At 43.1% G+C, this 5052-nt stretch overlaps 1 pseudogene; it reads right to left on the bottom strand.

Annotated features, from left to right (window-relative positions):
• Positions 1-1099: 1099 nt before the first annotated feature.
• LOC146370065 (general transcription factor II-I repeat domain-containing protein 2 pseudogene) lies at positions 1100-2131 on the bottom strand (annotated as a pseudogene).
• Positions 2132-5052: the final 2921 nt, after the last annotated feature.

Genomic DNA, 5052 nt, shown 5'->3' on the forward strand with positions numbered 1-5052 from the left:
GGCAGGATCAGCCTGATGTTATTTGTATCCCGCTGTAACTTTACTGTATAAACAGCTAACATCTCCAAAATGTCAGGAGTAGTTAGTCATTACAACAAGTGTTTGAACTAAAAATCAAGAATGTGGGATACTGTTTGTCCGTGATTTGAACAGCCCAGCGCTGCTCCCAACGAAGGGAAAACCAATCCTGCAGGGAGACCTACCTCGACACTTGTGCAGGTGAAGCCAAAGGGAAGATTTGCTTCACCATATTTTCTAGTCTTTGGCTTAGAACAGGGGTGTCAAACTCATTTTAGTTCAGGGGCCACATGGAGAAAAGTCTATTCTCAAGTGGGCCGGACTGGTAAAATCATTGTTTAAATAACTTAAAAACAACAACTTCAGATTGTTTTCTTTGTTTTAATACGATCAACATAAAAATAAATCTAGAGCCTGTGGACAGTATGTTCAAAATAGTACAGGCACAACATAGCTAATAATCATAAAACATCTCAAGTTATTTGAAAATTCTGAGGACAAAGAACACACAAACACACAGTGCCTCAGTGATTCACAGAACTGTTTCACAGATCACAGAACTACATCAGGGTGTCACTTCGCAGGCAGCAATGTAGATAAAAATAATGAAATCCTGTTCCTCAAACAAGTACAAGAACCACAGAATAGGTTAAATATATAAATCAAATATAATCAATTAGAAACAGTCTCACATCAACATAAAAACATATAAACATCAAGCTGGAGCCTGAGGACAGTGTGTCCAAAAGCACAACATAGCTATTAATTACAAAACACCTCAAGTTATTTGAAAATTCTGAGGACAAAGAACACAGGGGAAGTGAGCTGCATCACCACCAGCGAGCTGCGTCTCCCACAATAACAGCTTCAGCTTGAAAGAACGTATGCCATCATAATACTGCGTGACAGCTTTGTTGCGTCTTTGCAGCTGTTTGTTCAAGTTATTCAGGTGCTCTGTAACATCCACCATAAATGCAAGGTGCTGCATGAATGAATGAAATTCTAACACTGGTTTGCCCTTTTCTTCCATAAACTGTTCAATTTCTTCTCGTAAATCAAAGAAACGCCTCAGCACAGCACCTCAGCTCAACCATCTTACCTCAGTGTGGTACGGCAGGCCATAGATGTGGTCTTTCTCTCTGAGAAGACTGTCAAACTGACGGTGATTGAGGCTTCTGGATCGGATGACATTAACAGTTTGGATGACCACCTTCATGACGTTATCCATTTTCAGTGACTTGCAACACAAAGCCTTCTGGTGCAAAATACAGTGAAAAGTCCAAAAATCCCGTCCTCCATTTGCAGATTGCACTTTATCTCTGGACTTTTTTACAACGCCTGCTTTCTTCCCGATCATTGAGGGCGCACCATCTGTAGCCAGGCTGACAGCGCGGGACCGGTCCACTCCGACGCTGTCCAGCGTGCCGACGAGTGCGGTGAAAATATCAGCTGCGGTCGTTGTATCTGTCATCGGTACCAACTCCACGAACTCCTCGGTGACGGTCAATGTGTCATCAACTCTGCGGATGAAAATTGCCAGTTGTGCAACATCTGTAATGTCCGTGCCTTCATCAATTGCAACTGAAAACGCAATAAATGACTTTATTTTTTGCTTCAGCTGGCTGTCCAAATCCGCTGAAAGATCAGAGATCCTGTCGGCAACTGTGTTTCTTGTCAGGCGGATATTTGCAAAGGCCTGGCGCTTTTCAGGGCACACAATCTCCGATGCCTTCATCATACATGTTTTTACATATTCACCCTCACTAAATGGTTTTGAAGCTAGTGCAATTTCGTTAGCAATGAGGTAGCTAGCTTTCACTGCAGCGTCACTGATGTCTCGGCTGTGAGTAAACACAGACTGCTGTTTCTTCAGACCCGCCAACAGTTCATTCACCTTCTCTCTTCTCCGCTGTCCTTGAAAGTTGTCATATTTGTCGGCATGAAGACTCACATAGTGGCGACGGAGGTTATATTCTTTCAGCACTGCAACATGCTGGGAACACACCAAACATACAGCTTTCCCATTCACTTCCGTGAATAAATAGGAGGATGACCATTTTTCTTGGAACACTCTGCACTCTGCATCCACTGTTCTCTTTTTTGACAGAGACATATTGGGGCAATGAGGGTGCCAAAGCACATCAGGTTTAAATTTCGCGGGCAAAACAAAGTAGCTCACAATTGCTATTGCGCCATCCAATGGACACAATTGGAACAGCAGTTTCTTTATTGAAAAATTGCTGCTCATTTTTAAACTTTACAAAATCATCTCACGGGCCGGATTAAACCCGTTTGCGGGCCTGATCCGGCCCGCGGGCTGTACGTTTGACACCCCTGGCTTAGAATGAAGTTGGTTTGGAAACATATTCAGCGATGCTTCATCTCCTGCTTTGCATTTGTGTGGGAGCCCCGTGCTAGCAGTGTCCAAGCGGGGTTGTTTTTTTTCTCTTTTCATACCGCGCCCACCCTGCAATGCCCCCCCCACCCCCACCCCAGGGGGTGTGCCCCACACTTTGGGAAGGTCTGTTCTAGAGAGAGTTCTTCACCAGGAGCAACTCGAGGGTCGCTCAGTCACCCCCCCCAGCATTCTTGGTGGCCAGTCCCCCTCCCCTGTCTACAGACAGCACGAGACAAATGGTCTGCTCTGGGGATGGACCCTTAGGTCGTGGCATCTACCCCTCTCTCCCCAGGCAGGAGCAACTGGAGGGCAGCTGTCAGGAAGAGGGTGTGGGTTCCGGTCTGGCCTCTGCTTTGAAGCTGTGACCTGTCCTGCGGACAGCCTCTCGTTAAAGTGTGTAAAGGAGTGGAGAGATAGTCTCACTCAGAGAACCACGTTTACAAGGTAACCACGAGTTCTTTCCACTTCTTACTCCTGTTCTTAAACTGTGGAACACTTGAAAACCCTGTGATCATTTTATATATAAATCGTTTGTTATCCATCTCATGCTTCTTTTAAAGAAGTCTAAACTGATTTTTATTTTTTCATTTTTTTTGGCGTGATGCTTTTTCAAGTGGCAATTCAAACCCTTGCTGAAGCTTTTATAATGGAAATTCAAAGATTTGTGATATGGCTCAAGAAAAATGTCAGTTATTAAGGAGGCTAATCATCATAGGCAATTTTTTTTGATTCTGTGCAAAACAATAATTTATGCTTTCTAAATAAAACTAACTTCTAAACTGTGTTTAGAAATTATATATTGAAAATCCCTTTCTCTGTTAAAAAAAAAAAGCACTTGGGAAAATATTAACAAAAACATCAAATTTCATACAGGCGCTAATAATTATGTCCTCATCTGTGACTGTAAAAAGCTAAGTCCACCTGAAGATACAGTCGCTTGGAGAAGGTCCTGTAGCTGGTATAACGTGAAGCAATCGTTTTCCGTATGACCTTATCAGTCGTATGACCATAGGGGTCGGCACATTTCACCCAACCCCTATGGTGCCTCCTGCGGGAAGATGGGCCCATGTCCCCTTTTCGGGCTGTGCCCGGCCGGGCCCCATGGACTAAGGCCCGGCCACCAGACTCTCGCCCTCGGGAACCCTCCCCGGGCCTGGCTCCAAGGCGAGGCCCCGGTAACCCTATCCTGGGCAGGGTGAACTGTTCCCTTGATGATCTTTTCATAGGGGTCTTCTGACTCACTCTTTGTGTGGTCCCTCACCCAGGACCAATTTGCCATGGGAGACCCTACCAGGGGACTACCCCCAGACAACATAGCCCCTGGAATCCCTGGGACACACAAACCCCTCCACCACGATAAGGTAGCGATTCGTGTCTCTCACATCATCATGGAGGAATTTTGTCCAACACCTTACAGTAGGTCCTGATATATCATTTAGTCAGGTTAAGGTCTGGACATTAACTGGACAGTAGCTACACTTAAGAAATATGCTGCTTAGGATCATTGTCATGTTGAATGTTGAGTTTCAACCAAGAGGCGGGATGAAAGGAGTCCACTTTGGACTCATCTGTCCAAAGAGCAATGATCTCTAAGTCTTGTGGTTCATTCAGATACAATGCTGTGCCCAAAGGTTTTCTCTTGGCAGTCGTTCCAAACAAGCCCTATTTGTTTAATATTTTTCCAATGTCATGAACACTTAGCATCCTAACCCAGGCCTGTATAGTCTCAGATGGAAGCTCTTGGGTGTTTGTGTTAATAAACAGCTGATTGTCACCGGGCTGCTACTCATTAACATGAATCACTGAATCAATAAACTGGATTTACCTTATTAGTCTACATTTTCTTTCTATTTAAAATACCAGTCTATTCGTTTCCTCAACACTACACAGTGATGTCTTTGCTCCTACCATGACCGACTAATTCTAAAAATAAGACACGCTGCAGAGAACATATTAACAAAGCAACAGAGATTTTTCTGTTTTGCCAACTCACAGGATTGTTAGTGAGCTGCAGCTGGGTAAATTCGTCAGCAACAGCTGTAGTTATAGTCAGTGAAATTAAGGATCAGAAAATAAACTTTTACACTGCTGATCATGATTAAAATTGCTGCTCTGGGGTTTTGGAAATTATACTTTTCTGAATTTAGACTCAAAAGTGTTTGCAACCCCAGAGCATTGGGAAACACTTGGTTTATCACATTATGGCTCATTAATTTGAATCACCAAAAATTATGAGGAAATTTCACCTGTAAGTAACTTTCATCTTAACACACACTGCTTCCTAATATATATTCAAGTGCTTTGATGAATATGCACATGATATTATAAATATCTCATCACTGCTTATTTTTATTGCCTGCATATGAACGCACATTAAGAGACACCTTCAATTTTTTTGTGCATAGTTTAACAACAATTGTAAACTTTGTGATAAATATCAACATTTTGATGGATGTTGTAGCTGCTATTATCATGAAGAACAATAAACACACACATTTATCCACACCCTCCCTGTCACTGCATAGCCTTTAGTTTGATTGTCTAATCTAGCTCCATTACAGTCTCCTGCTGTGGAAGTCATCTCAAGGTCTTCTTTAAATTTTTCCCCTTCATTAATTGTAGCGTCCATGTGAAGA

The sequence above is a fragment of the Perissodus microlepis genome, chromosome 17, assembly GCF_051167445.1.
Source record: "Perissodus microlepis isolate ML-2025 ecotype Zambia chromosome 17, ASM5116744v1, whole genome shotgun sequence".
In the NCBI taxonomy this organism is placed as follows: Eukaryota; Metazoa; Chordata; class Actinopteri; order Cichliformes; family Cichlidae; genus Perissodus; species Perissodus microlepis.